This window comes from Protopterus annectens, chromosome 7.part0 (genome assembly GCF_019279795.1).
Source record: "Protopterus annectens isolate FY-2018-M chromosome 7.part0, PAN1.0, whole genome shotgun sequence".
In the NCBI taxonomy this organism is placed as follows: domain Eukaryota; kingdom Metazoa; phylum Chordata; order Ceratodontiformes; family Protopteridae; genus Protopterus; species Protopterus annectens.
The window spans coordinates 98,525,545-98,543,038 of NC_056739.1; the positions used below are offsets into that span (position 1 = coordinate 98,525,545).

At 41.4% G+C, this 17,494-nt stretch overlaps 1 protein-coding gene across 5 annotated transcripts in view; it reads left to right on the forward strand.

Moving 5' to 3' along the window:
* LOC122806256 (peptidase inhibitor 16-like) overlaps positions 1-17,494 on the forward strand; it is a 639,946-nt gene that overhangs the window by 127,173 nt on the left and 495,279 nt on the right. The window lies entirely within an intron of this gene.

A 17,494-nucleotide genomic window follows, 5' to 3' on the forward strand; every position in this document is an offset into this window, starting at 1 on the left:
CATAATAAATTGTTGGAAATGACTACTGATGAAGGATTGAAGATGAAATTTGAAAATACAGCATCACTTACCTCATTTTAGATAAAAGTTAAAAAATGAATATCCTAAATTTGCTGAAATTGCTTTAAAATCACTTCTTCCATTCCTGTCTACATACTGCTGTGAGACTGGTTGCTCTACTATGAGTGTTATTAAAACAAAACATAGAAACAGTTTAAATACACATTAGCCTGTTTAAGTAGCATTGCCATCAATCCAACCTCATTAGAAAAGTCAATAAGCAAGAAACAAGCTTATTTGTCGAATTAAAAATTAAGTATATATTTAATGTGTTCATGCAAAGTGTGATTATATAGATATTTAATTTAATGATTTGCTATTCCACTCATAATGTTTGCTTAGTTACAGTCTTTCAACAGTTTTGTTCTGATTTTATATTAAAATTCTGTTAAATCTAATAAATAACTTGGGCGTGTCTTTTGCTTGTCTTTTCTTATTCATTTGTATAGTAGTTAACTTTTGTTGTAGTTGACAAATGCTAACAGTATCTGACAGACTGGAAATAAAAACAAGTGGCCCACCCTCACAGATAGTTTGAGAAACACTGTTCTAGACAAAAGAGCATGGATCACAAACTGTGCACTATGTCAGGGCTAGCTACTCTGTGTAGAAACTGGCTCTAGATGATTTGGTTGTATTGACTAATATCCCCCAAACGTGGACATAGGTATTTGCCGGTGATAAGTGGGTTGAGGACACGGTCACTCTGACCTACCAAATGGACCCTTGCAAATGGTGGGAGGGGTGTATGTATCCATGTTGGCCAGTGTGTGCCCTCCATAACACCAAGCAGCCCTGGGTAAATAAACTGCTGACTGGCCATTGTCCAGTTGCCCAGCTTCGGTTACCTGAGATAACTTTGACCGAAAGCCAGATGTAAAACCACTCGATCTGCCAATAATGAGCTAAGGATTGCTACACTCAGTATAGGTATAGGCTCACTGACACGATAGAGCTGGGAGTAGATGATATGCTACTAAGAAGGAAGCTGGACATCCTATGTATCTAAGAGACAAGACGAAAAGGCACTGCAGCAAAGCCAGTTGGCTTGGGATCCAGGTTCTAGAGGAAGAAGCTTCAGAAGGTAGTGAGTGGTGTCATCAGAAATAGTGGCAGACATATGGAGATCAGAGTCCAGTGTAAGGATAGGGCAGTATTCAGAATCTCAGCCCATGCCTCACATCAGGGTTGTGATATCAAGGAAAAAAGTGCATTCAGACAGCAGTTGCAGGACCTACTACATAAAGCGGGACACTATGAGATGGTGTTGGTTATGGGGATCTAAATGCACATATGGGGATAGACAGAACAGAATATGAGTCCTGCTTGGGTCCACATGGGTTAGGTAACAGTAATATAGAAGTAGAGGCCATTCCAGACTTCTGTTTGGCAAATGGCTTGATGGTAGTCAACACATGGTTCAGCAAGAAAGACAGTAACAGCATCACATACAACAGTGGACTCCTGCCATAAACAAGCTATACAATAGAAGGAGGAAACTAGTACAGAAAAGAGTAAAATCCCAAGAAGGGAAAAGCTCCCTGATCAGTATCAGCAAGAAACTACAATCGCCCATAAAATCATCCAAAGCTAGCTCTGAAAGAAAAATTGCCAAGGACTCCAAAGATAACCACAAGGCATTCTTTAACTATGTCAAGAATCTAAGTGGCAATGCTCAGATCTGCTCGGAGTTGGTGCAGAATGGCACAAAATACACTGAACCGACTGACATCTCCAACATCCTGGCAGACAGGTTCAGCACAAACTTCACCCCCCACCCCACCCCCAAAAGGGCCCATAACCATACCAGAAGAATGTAGAGTCCCTGAAATCACAGACACTCGGGTTAAAACAGCCCTCTCCAAAGCCAAAAACACAGCATCAATGGGACTGGACAGTGTCCCAGGCTGCGTCCTACACAAGCTCAAAGATGAGCTAACCCCTCACCTAATGACACTGTTCAAACTCAGCCTCTCCACAGGCTACATACCCATAGAGTAGCACACAGCAACGGTTATTCTGCTCCGCAAAGGTGGAGCCACAACAGACCCTGGAACTATCGCCCTGTAAGCCTGACTATCTTGGTCTGCAAGGCTATGGAGCGCATCATCATGGAACTTATTAACAGAGACATTGGGAACCTCCAAACACTGGACCCTACCCAGTTTGGCTTTGTTAAGGGCAGATCATGCCTCCTAAACCAGGTGGACTTCTTTGAGACAGTTATCAAGGCTATAGATGAGGGAAAGGTGGTAGACACAGTCTACCTAGACCTCGCAAAGGCCTTCAACACCATTCCCCATTCTGGTATTATAGACAAGCTCAACAGCCTGAACATAAACCCCTACATCACAAGATGGGTTGCCAAATGGCTCAGCGACAGAACCCACATGCTGAGAGTTGCAGAAGCTAGGTCCAACTCTAAACTGGTTACAAGTGGCGTTCCCCAGAGCTCAGTCCTAGGACCCCTCCTGTTCGGCATATACTTCTCAGAGGTACAGGCAAGCACAGGAGGACTATGGCTGACCAAGTTCACAGACGACTGCAAACTAGGGGCTATAATTGACTCTCCAGCTGAAACAGACATCCTCCAAAAGGGTCTCACTGAGATGGATACCTGGTGTCAAAATCATGGCCTCAAGCTAAATGCCAAAAAGTGCATAGTCATCCCCTTTGGAAAAAACAAAGTACCCACAAACTACCACATAGGTGGTAGTCCCCTAAATACGGAAGACATAATAAGGGATCTGGGGACCCAAGCAGATAGTAATCTCACCTTTGATAATCACATTGCCAAAGTGGTTAGAAAATCCTTCTACGTGGCCAACCTAATCACAAAAGGGTTCACATCCAGATCATAAGAGGTCATTGTGCCCCTCTACTCTTCACTCATCAGACCCATCTTAGAGTACAATGCCCCATTTGGGATGTACCTTACAAGACACCTGCAACAACTGGAAAGACCACAGAAGTACCTCACCAAGAGGATCAATGGCCTCAAACAGATGCCCTATGCAGCTTGACTGAAGAAACTCTAGTTGTACTTGGTTGCATACCGCCTACTCAGAGGTGATCTCTGCCTGACATACAAGGCCATGACTAACCCAGAATTGATGGACATGCTCCACCTAAAGAAAACCTTATCCCCTCGAGCCACACATGCTAGGGATCGAAACCTCACCACAACAATAAATAGGACGTGCTGGAGGGATAGATTCCTGTCACAGAGACTTCCCATGCTTTGGAACAAGATTCCAATCTACATTAGGCAGAGCTCCTCGCTAACACTCTTCAAAAGAAACCTTGACGAGTGGATGGGAAACAGAAAGTTTACCTCGGGGATCACTTCAGTGGCTCTGCTGGACAGAGGCACAGGGAACTAATCTAAGGGGGCGACAGAAGCCAACACATTCTGGCTAGGCTTATAAATGCCTTCGGGCAGATAGCCTAGTACCCACCTATGAACCTATGAACCTATGTAATTCTAGTAAACTGCCAGAATCAGTGATTGCAAAGTCATACCCAGTGATACAATCATCCCATAGCATAAACCACTGGCAGCCACAGTCAGCCACAAGCAGTGATCATAGAAGGCTCTATGGTCAACATAGACTAGGTTGAAGACCTGGAGGTTTGCTGAAGAGAAAGCACAAGAGTTCAAGGAAATGCTCAGGGCTCTAGTACCTCAAGAAGAAGATGAAATAGTTGGAATTGAAGAAGTGTGGCAGCACCTCAAAACAGCATGTGTGAGGACTATAGACCAGATATGCAGCCAAGACAGGTATATTAATAAGATACATAAGGAAAGCTGGTCGTGGAATGCAGAAGTCTAGAAAGTGATCAAAAGAAGAGTGCAGAAAAGTAGTGGGAGGTAGAAAAGACAGACCATGCTAAGAAGGAATAATGACTGGTTAACAAGAGGCTAAGAGAGCAGTTGCAACAGAGAAGAACGGTATCAGAAATCAACAAAGTTGGTGTATGCAGATGATGTGTCACTACAGGCAGTCTCTGAAAAAGAACCTCAGCAAAGGATACAGAAATAGAATGCAAAACTGGAGGCACATGGAATGAAACTGAGTACGGACAAGACGGTTGTAATGGCTGCAAATAAGGAAATCAGAAGAAGCTGAGAACTGACATAGAAGGGAAAATAGAGGCACAGGGTGACAGCTTCAAGTACCTTAGAGGGGTGGTTGAGGAGAAGGGAAGTCTGAATCAGGAGGTCAAAGCTTGAATCAGAGGTACAGAGTTTCAGGGGCAGTGTGTGACAGAAGAATGCCAAAGAAGCTGAAAAGTAAGGTGTACAAAACAGTGATGCAACTGGTACTACTATATAGTACATAAACGTAGGCAGTGAAGGCCGAGCAGTTGAAGCTAGAGGTGATGGAGATGAATTGCCTGAGAGAGGTGGTAGGATGCATACTCTGGGACAGACAAAGAAATGTGGATATTAGAGTAGAAGCCTAAGTAGCTCCAATTACAGAGAAGGTCAAAGAAAATAGATTATGATGGTTTGGGCACATGTGCAGGAAAGCAGAAGGAAATCTGGTGAAGAAGATTTCAGGCAGACAGGAAGAAGGTAAGAGGAAATGATGGCATCCAGCAAAGAGATGGGCGGATTTAGAAAGAGGGACCTGTGACAGTTGGACATGTCTGTTGAAGAAAGTAGAAGAGCGGCATTGAATCGAGAGAGATGGCAACAACTGACATGACTCTCTGACCCTATATAGAAAATGGGAAAAGGGGGGCTGGTGATGTCAAATCGGAGTAGTATGTTAATTCTCTTAATGGCGTTATCTATTCTTCTTGGGAGGTTGATAATTTGGGTCATTCCATATAGAAGAAAAATGGCATTGCCTTGTCTTTGGGTGGCCCAGTCTATACAGAAATCTCCTGTAGAGATGATTTCTGAATTATATTTGTAAAAAAGGCATTTAAGTGTCTGTATGGATAACTTTAAGTTAGCATTGTAGAATGGCAGTTAGGTCTACATTCTGGTATATTTTTGAGCTAACAGGGGTAAGTAGAGGACGTCTAGATTAAATGATTTGTGTAGCCCTACAGGGACAATTATTATGATATCATTTATCTTATCTGGGAGCTTTGCTTTTAATAAAGGGTACAAAGCAACAATATCCTCACCTTTGTTTTTATAACTTACTGTTACATGTGTACAAATAAAGGATTATCTCTTTTTCTTTCTTTCTGTATGTAATTTTCCTTAAACCTAAATCATTATGGAACTTTTCTCCTTGGGTCTGTGCTGAAAAGGGGGTATTATGCTTAGTCAGTCTATCCTGGTAATCCTATGTAAATAAATAAATGAATAAACTAACTAAATTAAAAAAATAATCTGCAGGGGTGGATTGTTCCAGAGATTGGGAAGGCACAGGCTAAGGAAGCTATCCCTCCATTACATATATATATATTTTATCTGTTTATCTGCTTGTTACGGTTTAGGTCCCTAGTTCTGGGGTTTGCTACACTATTAGACTTGTGGAGATATAGGAGATCAAGACAACAGTGACTATAGCGATGCAGTAGGTGAGGCTTAGATTTCCCCCTCAATAGGTTATAAGATATTGAGTTACGAGCTAGCCTTCTTGGTAGCTTAGGATCTTTTAATCTTTCTTAGTTAAGAACCTATGGGGCTTCTCTAGTTGCTTTTTATTTGAAGATATGTCCATCCAAAGAGGCACTGTACTCCATATTTGGCCTGAATATATGGGAATAATAATAGCTTTAGAAATGGGTGTTATACCCTTGGTTATTATATATGGGAATAATAATAGCTTTAGATCTGGGTGTTATACCCTTGGTTATTATATATGGGAATAATAGTAGCTTTAGATCTGGATGCTACACTCATGGTTATATATGCGAATGATAATAGCTTTAGAAATCGATGTTATACCCTTGGTTATTATATATGGGAATAATAATAGCTTTAGATCTGGATGCTATACCCTTGGTTATTATATATGGGGATAATAATAGCTTTAGATCTGGATGTTATACACTTGTTATTGTATATGGGATTAATAACAGCTTTAGATCTGGATGCTACACCCGTGGTTATTATATATGTGGATAATAATAGCTTTAGAAATCGATGTTATACTCTTGGTTATTATATATGGGAATAATAATAGCTTTAGACCTGGATGCTATACCCTTGGTTATTATATATGGGAATAATAATAGCTTTAGATCTGGGTGTTATACCCTTGGTTATTATATATGGGAATAATTATAGCTTTAGATCCAGATGCTATACCCTTGGTTATTATATATGGGGATAATAATAGCTTTATATCTGGGTGTTATACCCTTGGTTATTATATATGGGAATAAGAGGTTATAGGTTCATAGGCTGGTACTGAGCTATCTGCCCAAAGGCATATATTAGCCCAGCCACGTTGTGCGGTATTCACCGCCCCTTTAGTAGTTCCCTAGACCCTTGTACTAGCAGCTAGTACCCTTGGCCCCTATCTAGTAGTGCTGTTGGTGTGATCCCCGGTGTGAACTTTCTGTTACCCATCAAGGTTCCTCTTGAAGAGTGATCATGAGGGGCTCTGTCTTATGTAGATCGGGACCCTGTTCCATAGTAAGGGAAGTCTCTGCGAAAGGAATCTATCCCTCCAGCATGTTATATTTATTGTTGTGTTGAGGTTTATATCCCTAGAGCATGTAGCTCGAGTAGATTTGGTTTTGCTAAGATGGTGCATGTTCAACAATTCTGGGTTGGACATGGCTCTGTACGTTAGACAGAGATCGCCTCTGAGAAAGCGGTATGCAACAGAGAACAGTCTTAGCTTTTTCAATCGTGCTGCATAGGGCAACTGTTTGAGGCCAGTAATTCTCTTGGTTAGGTACCTCTGTGGTCTTTCCAGCTGCTGGAGATGTCTAGCAAGGTACATTCCAATTGGTGCATTGTACTCAATAATGGGTCTGATGAGGGAAGAGTAGAGGGGCACCATTACATCCTTAGATCTTGATGCGAACCCTTTCATGATCAGATGGGTCACATAGAAGGATTTTCTAACCACTTTGGCAACATGGTTATCAAAGGAAAGCTGGCTATCTACTTAGGTCCCTAGATCCCTTATTTCTTCTTCAGATTTCAGGGGATTACCTCCTATGTTGTAGTTTGCGGGTACTCTGTTTTTTCCAAAGGGGATTACTACGCATTTTTTTGCATTTAGCTTGAGACCATGGCTTTGACACCATGCATCAGTCTCATTTAGGCCCTTCTGGAGGATCTCCATGTCAGCCGGAGACTCTATTATAGCATCCAGTTTGCAGTCATCTGCAAACTTAGTCAGCCACAGCCCTTCCGTGCTTGCCTGTACTTCTGAGAAGTATATGCCAAACAGGAGGGGCCCCAGGACAGAGCCCTGAGGCACACAACTCATTACTGGTCTGGATTCGGACATAGATCCCGCTACTCTTACTTTATGGGATCTGTCTGAGAGCCAGTTTGCGATCCATCTTGTGACATAAGGGTTTATGCCCAGGCTGGTGAGCTTATCAATAATACCCGAATGGGGGATGGTGTCAAATGCTTTAGCAAGGTCAAGGTAAGCCGTGTGTACCTCCTTTCCCTTATCTATAGCCTGAGTAACTGTCTCAAAGAAATCCACCAGGTTCAGGAGGCATGATCTGCCCTTGACGAAGCCAAACTGTGAGGGGTCCAGCGATTGGAGGTTCCCAATCTCTCCATTTATGAGTTCCATAATGATTCGCTCCATAGCCTTACAGATCAGACTGGTCAGGCTAATGGGTCAGTAGTTCCCAGGGTCAGTTGTGGCCCCACACTTGTGTAGCGGGACCACAGTTGCCATGCGCCATTCTCTGGGCACATATCCTGTGGAGAGGCTGAGACTGAACAGGGTATTAAGATGTGGGGTTAATTCCTTTTGGAGCTCGCGTATGACACAGCCTGGGACACCATCTGGTCCCATGGAGGCAGTGTTTCTAGCTTTAGATAGAGCCTTGTTAACCAATGTATCGGTAATAATTGGACTTACACAATCCCCTGGAATGGTAATAGGCCCTGTAGGTGGTGAGTGGGGGGGGGGGGGATTTGCACTGAACCTGTCAGCCAAGATGTTGGCAATGTCAGAAGGGTCAGTGTATTTTGTTCCATTTTGTACTAGCTCAGAACAGACCTGAGCATTGCCATTTAGGTTTTTGATGTAGCCATAAAAGGCCTTATGGTTATCCTTGGCAACTTTCTTTTCAAAATTAGCTTTAGTTGACTTGATGAGGGCCCTCAATTTCTTACTAATTCTGATCAGGGATGATTTTTCTACTTGAGATTTGGCCTTTTTTGTATAAGTCTCCTCCTTTTATTGTAAAGTTTGCTTATGGCCGGGGTCCACCAGACTGGTTTCTTCTTGCTTGAGGAAGGAGTCTTGGTTTTATTTGGGATAGCACGGTCCAATCCTGAAGATGCATATAGAGTGCCTTGGTGAGGATTCCGCATCCTGGATATCATTATCCTTCTGCAAGGGGATAGTGAAGCTTTCCACTTTGGATGCAAGTAGTTTGAAGTTTGCTTTGGAAAGGTTTTTGACTGTTTTTTTGACTGGGGGAGGTGGAGGGGTGAGGATGTCCAGGGTTATCAGTTTGTGGTCAGATCTGACCAAGGAGGGAGTGATAACGGGTGTGGTACAGTGGGCGCCCATATTTGTGATTAAATCCGATATGTTGTCCCCTCTAGTGGGGGAACATACTAGTAAATTCTATGAATCACTGTGCATAGGAGTTGGAACATTGGTAGTTCACCCAGTCTATACCAGGGTAGTTGAAATCACCCAAGATTATGGTGTTTGGTAGGACCTTTATATTTTCCAATGTCTCATGGAATGCAGAGTGAGCATCTTGGGACATGGTGGGCGATCTATAACCGGCTACGACTTGAAATGTGGTTTTGCCTGCTGATAGTTGCGCATGGATGATCTCTGGGGCATTATGCTGCACTACTAACTAATAATAGCTTTAGACCCGGATGCTATACCCTTGGTTATTTTATATGGGAATAATAGTATCTTTAGAGCTGGGTGTTATACCCTTGGTTATTTTATATGGGAATAATAGTATCTTTAGAGCTGGGTGTTATACCCTTGGTTATTTTATATGGGAATAATAGTATCTTTAGAGCTGGGTGTTATACCCTTGGTTATTTTATATGGGAATAATAGTATCTTTAGAGCTGGGTGTTATACCCTTGGTTATTTTATATGGGAATAATAGTATCTTTAGAGCTGGGTGTTATACCCTTGGTTATTTTATATGGGAATAATAGTATCTTTAGAGCTGGGTGTTATACCCTTGGTTATTTTATATGGGAATAATAGTATCTTTAGAGCTGGGTGTTATACCCTTGGTTATTTTATATGGGAATAATAGTATCTTTAGAGCTGGGTGTTATACCCTTGGTTATTTTATATGGGAATAATAGTATCTTTAGAGCTGGGTGTTATACCCTTGGTTATTTTATATGGGAATAATAGTATCTTTAGAGCTGGGTGTTATACCCTTGGTTATTTTATATGGGAATAATAGTATCTTTAGAGCTGGGTGTTATACCCTTGGTTATTAGTCATGCTTAGAAGAAAGATTTTTCTCACTACAGTTGTCACATGATGATTGAAGGAGAGGGAACTGCCAACCCATTTACCCTGGTACCTGACTACACTTTCATTCAGTAATGGAGTATTGAGTATGCTGTGTTGTTTACCAAATGAAACAATACTACACATTTTCATGTTTAACCCATTTTCAGTACAGCAAATATTAATTAGGGCAATTTTCTTTCTGACTGGTACAAGCATGGTGAGGGAGGACCCAGTTTGCAGTTATTTACAAAGTTAGTTAACCATATGTCTTTGTTCTCAGTTTGGAAATTTTAAAAGTAAATTTTAAAATGGAAGGGTCCCAGAGACGTGATATGCGAGTTCTGTCTTTTTACTAAATTTGCTATCTATCTTATGCCAGAAGAATCTGTATTTAAAGCATTGAGCAATTCCTGCAAGGGGTATTGTACCAAAAATCTTTAGCTAAGTCATCTTTTATGATCCTGTTGAAGTTAACTAGATTTAATAGGCGGAATCTCCTTTTGATGAAACCGAACTGTTAAATGTCTAGCATAATGAGATCTTTGATATCGTAATCAATTAGATCAGTTATGATTTATTCCATAGCTTTGCATATCAGACTTTTCAGGCTGATGGGTCTATAATTGCCAGGATTCGTGGTATAGCCACCCTTGTGGATGAGTATCACTACTACAGTGAGACATAATTTTGGAACAAATCCTATGACTAAGCTTAGATTAAATAAATTGAGGAGATGTTCATAAATGGCATTTTTGGTACTATTTGTTAAACATCCAAATAGGTTGTCAGGTCCCAAGGATGAAAGTATTGTTAGCCTTTGATATTTATCTTCAGAACATGTTCCTTAGTGATAATGGGGGGGGATGCAAGGATTCTAGGACATGTTAAGTGTAGCTAGATGTTTCAAGAGTGATGATTTTGCACCTGTCTTGCTTGCTTGTATATTGGCGATATCTTTTGGAGTAGGTGGTCCCATTTAGAATAAGCTCTGAGATTTGCTGAGTATTTTTCCTTAGTTTCCTAGTATATCTTAAAAAGAACTTTACAGTTATCCTTGGCTTCAGAAGCTAGTCTATGTTCATGGGCTGCTTTACTCATCCTGATGTTATTTTTCAGTTTCCTGGTAATAAATCTTGGCACCTGAAAGGCAACTAAGTATAATCCTATCATTTTCCAGCTTTACGAGAAGAAAATCTGTATACCTATCAACTGAGTCACCATCACTAAGACATTTTGGAAGCAGAGTGTTTAGGAGTACAAGGTTGGGGACTATCTGTCTCTTGGTGACTTAATACTCTGTGTGCTTGGAGGAGTTGAGCTGGAACATTCTGCTGAAACCTAGTCTTACTAGTGCTAGGAAGTTTTGTACCTACTTTTTAATGGCCTCTGGGTATGACATTTTAAAAAGATTTTGTTGGGAATGTGGTGGGGGTGAGGATATAAATGTGTGACACTCACTGTGTATGGTTTTAGGTGAGAGCAGTGCCTCCAGGTCAGTTAAATATTTGTACCCCTCATAGACTGAGTTATTTGTGTTAAATGGTTGTTATCGGTGAGCATAAGACAGTTCCTACACTACCTGAGGTCACCAAGGCTGACAGGCTGTCAACAGAAGGGAAACCTGGTGGCTAACGTTCCATAATGTCCAGGGCTTCAAGTGTTTATTTTTTATTTATTGACATTTGATTACGGGGAACATCCGACTGGGTAGGAACCCATTTTCAGGGGAGGCTTGGGAAGAAAAGCTCCAAGGTATTTCAAAACATTTTAAGAATAATCATTTTACAGTCTTTAAAAATAAGACATAAAACAAATGCAGTTTACATAATTATACTAAATTAGACATAATATGAAAATATTGGTTAAGAATAGATAACAGTGATGTAATAGTCAGAGAAACATGAATTGCAATACAAAGTGAGAGAAAAGCAGGCTTATGGTATATTTAGATAAAAAGTCAGGGGGCAGAAATTGATAAAAGTAAGAAAGTGAGTGGGCAGAAATTGATAAAAGTAAGAAAGTGAGTGAAGAAGGGAGAGTAAGCAGATGTAATGTATGAATAGGTATTTGTTCACATTTAGGGATACAGTTTATCCTGGTGTTGAACAAGGAGAGGCAGCTTTGGGCTAGGAAGTCTTTCAGGATGGGAGGGAAGGTGTTGACCTGATGGATGGAGATAAGGAGTTCCAGGCCTTAGCACCATGGTATGAGTACAGACCATGACCAACACAATTATTAGATGGAGAAATGTAAGGTAGACATGACTCAGTAGCTTAATTTAATTTACATTTTGGAGAAGAGTACAGGCTGATGTAATAATAAACATTAAACTAACAATCTGAAATGATACATTTTTGGTTATAAGAGAGGGAACCTTACTTTGGTTTGGTTGATTGCTAGAATTCTGGCTTTTTGGGTTGTCATTACTTTTCTTTAGTTAACCATGTAGGTGGGCTGGTTTTGAACCACAGCCCAGGTACAGTAACCCTGTAGACTTTAACTGCACATTGAAATGAACACGTTGATGCATTAATGATAAAGATGGTGGGGGTAATACCGTACACGAGAAACAAGCAGCAGTCTGTCACCAGTACAACAGATCAAAAGTAGAAAGCAAATATGCATACAAGTTAATGTTTTAACAATAATTATTTTATTATTTATTTTTATTTAACATTTGTTGACCGGGAAAGTCTGACTTTGAATGAAGACAATTTTCAGTGGAGGCCCTGGGAGAAATACTCCAGATTCTTTACAACGTGGGAGAAAACTTGTGTACCCGGAGGACACCAACATGAATGCAGGGAGGACATGCAGACTCTGCACAGAAGGCACCCCAGCTGAGAATCAAACTGGAGAACCTCTTGCTGTGAGGCAATAACAAAACAGCTGCACCACTGTGCCATCCAATGCTTTGATAGGTTAGTGACTGGAGTAGTGAAACATTAAGTGAGTTCTGATTGCTGTGGGTGAGTGAGGGGGCATGATTTACAAGTGTATAAAAGTAATAATATGGGTGTGGGTGGGAATGGTAGTAGGAAAATGGGCAAAGTGGAGTCTAGTATATTGGCATGGAACAGAGACTAGATTTACACAGGAATATTTCAGGAATCATGGAGCAGAGAATAGATTTACACAGGAATATCTCAGGAAACAATCAGTTCTACCTTTCTTTCCTGCCTACAGGAGAAGGAAGAAATAAGTGGGTCATTTGTTATGTTTTCTACAAAAAGTTTGTTGTAGACTGTTTATGGATGGTGAGAGAGACTAAGAAAGAGTTACTAATCGGGTAGAGTGAGGAAAAAGTCACGTGTAAAGATGTGGCAAAAAATCTGTTAAAGAATTTTCATTCTGGCCATGACTGTGGTCTTACAACTCTTATTGCTGTCTGTTTTAGGTGGTTGCATACACATGGCATCTGTGTATTGAGAGCTCCTGCTCACACATTCTGCTTTAACTGTGTGCATCCTGATTAGAGCTGTGTTCTCATAGCACCCTCTCAACATCCCGAGTACAGCTGTGTTCTCATAGCTCCCTCTCAAACATTCCGATTACAGCTGTGTTCTCATAGCGCCTTCTCAACATCCCAATTACAGCTGTGTTCTCGTACCTCCCTTTCAAACATCCTGATTACAGCTGTGTTCTCATAGCTCCTTTACAAATTCTGCATAAATTGTTTATATGATGATTATAGATCGCTCATAATGTTTTTCTTACCCTAGTTCAATGCTGATCACAGCTGTTTTCCCAATAGAATTCCTCTTGCACATTCTGTATAACCTGTTCACATCCTTGTTACACCTTTCGACACCTAACCTGGACTGAAACACTAAAGGCGGAGGCATGTCCATATTCATTAAGGATATCCACACCTCCAGGCTAGTTGCTCAGCATAATGCATCCGAGATTATCAAAGTGCAACTAACTCTGGCAAGACCGCAATCCAAATTGTAACTTGCTACAGTTCCCCCACCCTGCCCCAGGATTCCCACTCCTCATTTCTTGATACACTGGAAAATATTAGGGTACAACCCAACACCCTAATAATGGGTGATTTCAACTACCCCACCATTAACTGGGAAAACTGCTCATGTACCAACTCTTTTGCTCAACATTTTCTGGAATTCATAAATTCCAATGCCTTGGATCAGTTTATCCACACCCCCACCAGGGGCAGCAATATCCTAGATCTGGTCATTACCAACATGGGTGACCGGTGTTCCACACCAGAGGTCAATTCCTTGTTGGTCAGATTCAACCACAAGCTAATCACCCTAGACATCCACATCCCACCTCCACCCGCCATTAGGGAAACCACCGTAAAAAATTTCTCCAAAGCCAACTTCATGCTTCTTAAGACAGAAGTGGCAAACTTCACGACACCCATGCAGACGGACAATAGAGGTATGACTGTTGAATCCTACACAAATGCACTTTATAAGCACTTACCCGAGTGCGTGGATTGTGCTATCCCTAACAAAACCAAGATGCTATCCTCCAAAAAAGGAAGACAATCTGGTGGTCCCTGCCATAAAGAAACTGTAGCAAAAAGAGTAAAATCCCACGATTGGAGGGACTCCCTGGTCAGCCTCAGGAAGAAGCTGAGATCCCTCATAAAATCCTCCAAAGCTAGCTACAAAAACAAAATCACCACTGATTCTAAAGACAACCACAAAGCATTCTATAGCTATGTCAAGAATCTCAATGGCAACACTCAGATCTGCTCTGAGTTACCACACAATGGCACTATATATACACAACCAACTGATATTGCCAACATCCTGGCAGATAGGTTCAGTGCTAACTTTACCCCCCTCTCACCCCCTAAAGGGCCCATCTCTATACTGGAAGAATGCAAAGTTCCTGCAATCACGGCTGTACAGCTAAAAAACACACTCTCCAAAGCCAAGAACACAGCATCCATGGGACCTGACAACATCCCAGGCTGTGTTCTACATGAACTGCAGAATGAACTGGCACCCCACCTAAGTATTATGTTCAATCATAGCCTCACCTCAGGCTTTGTGTCCACTGAATGGTGCACAGTGATGGTTATCCCACTCCACAAAGGGGGAGCCAACATGAACCCCAGGAACTACCACCCCATTCGCCTAAAGAGCCTGTTCTGCAAGGCCATGGAACGTAATATCATTGATCTTATACACAACCACATTGGTAATTTCCAAACTCTGGACTCCACCCAGTTCGGGTTTGTAAAAGGCAGATTATGTCTCCTAAACCTGATAGACTTCTTTGAAGCAGTCACCAAAGCCGCAGACGAGGGTAAGGTGGTTCACATAGCCTATCTAGATCTCGCCAAGGCTTTTGACACCATCCTCCAGTCTGGAATTATAGAAAAACTCACTAAACAAGGTATAAATCCCTATGTGACAAGATGGGTTGCCAGCTGGCTCACTTACAGAACCCACACTGTGAAAGTAGCAGACTCCAAATCCGACTTCAGACCAGTGACAAGTGGAGTACCACAGGGTTCAGTCCTGGCTCTTCTCCTGTTTGGTATCTACTTTCCTGAAGTACAGGCTGACACAGAAGGTCTTTGGCTAATGAAGTTTGCAGATGACTGCAAACTAGGAGCCATAATCGAAACTCCTAACTATGTGGACATCCTGCAAAAGGTCCTCACGGAGACAGATGCCTGGTGTCAAAGCCATGGCCTCAAGCTCAATGCCAAAAAGTGCATTGTCATCCCCTTTGGTAAAAACTCTGTACCCATGAGCTACCACATAGGTGGTAATCTACTTAATACCAAAAGTGTGATAAGAGACCTTGGGAAATGGGTGGACAGTAGTCTCTCCTTTGATAATCACATTGCCACAGTAGTCAGGAAATCCTTCTTTGTGGCACACCTCAACACAAAAGATTTCTTATCCAGGAAAAAAGAGTTCATTGCTCCCCTCTATTGGTCACTCATTAGACCCATTATAGAGTGCAACGTCCCTTTTGATATGTACCTCACAAGACATCTACAACAACAGGAAAGGCCGCAGAAATACCTCACAAAGAGGATTACCGACCTCAAACAGATGCCCAACGCAGACAGTCTCAAAAAATCCAGCTTTACTCCATCGCATATCGCCTACTCAGAGGCGATCTCTGCCTAACATACAAAGCTATGTCAAGCCCAGAGCTGTTGGACATGCTCCACTTAAAGAAATCCCAATCCCTCCGAGCTACACACTCTAAGGACCTAAACCTTGTCACTACAATAAACAGAACATGCTGAAGGGATAGAGTCCTATTCCAGAGACTTCCCATACTCTGGAACAAACTACCTATCTATATCAAACAAAGCTTCTCATTAGCACTCTTCAAGAAAAATCTTGATGATTTGATGGGAAATAGGAAATTCACCCCGGGGATCACCTCTGTGGCTCTGCTTGACAGGGGCACAGGAAAATAATTTTCTTGGGTGGCGAAAGCCAGGGTACCTTTTTGGCTAGGCTTATATAGGCCCTAGGGCCAATAGCCTAGTACCTACCTATGAACCTGTGTTCTCAAAGTTCATTCACAGCATTCTGGTTAAGCTACTCACAGCTATTTTCTCACAGTTCTCTTTCATGCATTCTGCATAAACCGGTTACATCCTGACCGCAGATATGCTTTCCCAGCTCCCTCTCATACATTCTGCATAAATGGTCGCATCCTGATCACAACCCCGTATGATCTAATGGTAGACTGTAACACAGCACATTGCTTTTACTTTTACGTACACACCAGATGCTATCTGATTTGGGCATATCTTGAACAGAGCTTGGCATGCCTCTAAGATTGGCCTGCAGTAGAGAACAGACACATTCCTCATACCTTGTACCCTACTAATAACACAAATTACAACAAGTGACAGTACAGGGAGTATGTCCTTCACTGCCATTAAATATTTGGTATTCAGTATCGCCTGCCTGTATAGGCAACACATAAGAACTAGGAAGCATTTATATATTGTCTTCCAGCTGCTGATAAAATGACTGTTACTGAGGGTCACACAGTACACCAAAGGGAAAGTATCTTTGGCTGAAACATCAGAATATATTGCTAAATGAATAGAAAACACAAAGTGGTAATAAACTGGTAACAATAGACTGAGCCAGGGTAGACCGCCACAATCCCTTTAATGAAACTGATAAGACCAACAAAGACAATACTAAGCGCTAAATGTGTCATTGAACCATTTGCTCAGAGAAAGGCCAACCACATGGCTAACTTCACTGTCACTTGTGTACGGATCGTCAGTGTAAAGGGCGTATCAACAGTACAGCTAAATAGGTAGGCTGTACAGTACAGCTACAGATTCTTAAAATGTGGTTTATATGCAGCATGTTTTGATTTTTAGGAAAAAAAACAACCTACTCTACTGGCTTCTTGTCATACAGCAGAATCATTACTACTGCAGAATACTGAACAGAGGCAGTCCTGGCTACCTCTCAGCTGTACAGATATTCACAGAATGTCTAGCTTTTTGCCTAATATTTTGGTCTGTTGCTTGTAAAAATTGTGTTTTTTGACAAATCAATAAATATTGACAATCATTTGAGTTTCAGACTTCATATCCTTTAGAAATGGTATGGTAGCACAATTCTTGTTATTCTAGCAACTTTCTAAGTTTATGAGGGCAATATTTAAAATATGTCCCTATTTTTGGGCCTTTGTTCCCCCATTTTGTCGGGCTTTGTCCAGATTTCTTGCAGTAAGAGGTTGAGAGGTATGCCACCAGGCTACTATTTGTTTATTAAAAACATTTAGCAATTTCTTCTTAAAAGTAAGACCTTGCAGTATTTATGCACTGAAATCAT